We start from the raw sequence: 2,127 nt of genomic DNA on the forward strand, positions 1-2,127 counted from the left end.
AAGATTTGTTTTCTCTAGTACTAGAAATTTCAGATTTGGTTTATTCCAGATCTGGTTTTTAGTACTGGTAGTATCTCAAATCACCCAAGCTTTCAAGTTCAAGCATTGATTCAAGTAAGTAGGCTCCTTCAGTAGTCTTCTCTCCCCCCTCTCATTCCCTCTTCTGACTACCCTTCTTTCTTAATTTAGGATTTTGATTTCAATCGTTACATTATTTCTATCCCTTTCCCCCAAGGTTCATGGCTAGTGTATGTGTTGGCTTTGCCCCTCCTAGCCATAGAACCATCAATTTATTGCTTTTATTTTAATTGTCTCCCTTTCCCTAAAGCTAAGTAGAGTAACCCTTGTAAGAGTGACTCTCTGGTCAAGTAGGGAAGCTCATATTATGATGCATCCCTCGGGCTAAGTAGAGAAACCTACTTGTGAGTCTCTCTCTAGCTTTCTCCCCTTTCTTTTACTTATATTTTTATTTCAGCATTTTTTTCTTTTATTTATTTATTTATTTTTTAAATTATGTGGGTTATTTATTTTCAGTTATTTATTTATTTAATTTTAATTGTGTGGCTTGCATCTTTAAATTCTTAGATGACGAATGGTTAGGACGTTATTTTAGATACATATGTTTAGGATGATAATTAGAATTAGATCACAACCATTAATCGGTTCACTTTGGCATTATTAAAAGAAATAAAAAAATAAAGTGACTGCTCTCTCTGTGTTTGACCTGTATCTACACTGATCCGTACTCTTGCGGTTACATTTAAAATCTCAAACAATCTCCAAAGACATATAAGAAAGAGTATGTTAGTCAAAAAAAGTCAAGGACCAATCAAATGAGAGGTGGTTGGATACTTACACAGTCATAACGAATGGGTAGTCCGAGAGAAGCATCTCTATCTAGTCTACGCTCCAGGAGCTAAGGGGTGCCAGGATGGGTTGCGTTGGGATAGCACCAGCCCGGGAAACCACGAAAAGGAATGGTGGCCATCCTGAGGGATCCACTCACAACAGTAGAAGACCTAGCTTGGGATGAGGCATCATCACTTGTTTGTGACTGAGTGGGAGGGGGTCCACGTGCCGTGTCCTCCATTGAAAGAACATCAATCAATAAAAAAAAAAAGAGAATGATTTGAAATATGAAAAGGACGTTCAAGAGGGGAAATATACCAGTGGCTCTCTAGGACCGAAAGTGGCGCAGACCATTTTCTTCCTTAAGGAAGGTCCCATAATCCCTGCCCTGATCTAAGAAGGAGTCATCCCATACTCCTTCAGCCAATCCCTCAACCTGACCCACAGGGATACGCTCCGGATGATGCATAGTAGATAAAGGAAGATAAGGAGGGAAGTGCATAGAAGGATCGGACCACTGGGGTGTGACTCTCCTAAATACTAAGCATGGCCCCAGATACCCCTAAACAGGACACGGTTCTTGGTTAAGTACTTAGCTCGAGAAACTTAATCAGGGTTAGGAAATCTAAGGTGTTGAAATGGTCTCCAATTAACCTGCAAAGTCAAGAAGCGGTAAGCACAACACAAGGCAAAAGGGAATTTGATACCAAACATGACTTACCTCTGTGAGTCCACTTAGGAGAGAGCGGGGCAGTGGTTCCAAGAGGATGGCGCCGACTCCTCAATACCCGACTATCTCCCCATCTTGTAGCTATAGGGAAGGGTGAGCTTTGAGGATCCTTCCGTAAGGGGGCCATAATTTCTAGGTGTCCATAACGCCAAGGCTGAATTGAAAGATCAAAATAAGGAGGTGCAATCAATCCAATAAAAAAAAAAAAGGAGAACTGAAGGAAGAGTGTGAAGTCACCTGGAGAATGTAGCCTACTCCCTTGAGGCCCCGATCTCCATATGATAGCAGGTCCAATGTCCGTAGAAGATATGCATAGGTAGCCCCACCCCAATCCCAAGAGTCTACCTCCCGAACGTTCTGGAAGAGGGCAGCCATGCGAATATCCACTCCACCTCGGAGATCACAAAAGAGACACTATGCCATGAGACACTATGCTATAGTAAGTAGAAGGAAATAGTGGATTATTTATGTAAAGTTACCTGGGATAACCCTCAAGTCCATTCTCATCCAACGGGCACTGATCACACCTAAACGGATATGTGTCTGAT

The sequence above is a fragment of the Macadamia integrifolia genome, chromosome 2 (assembly GCF_013358625.1).
Source record: "Macadamia integrifolia cultivar HAES 741 chromosome 2, SCU_Mint_v3, whole genome shotgun sequence".
NCBI lineage: Eukaryota > Viridiplantae > Streptophyta > Magnoliopsida > Proteales > Proteaceae > Macadamia > Macadamia integrifolia.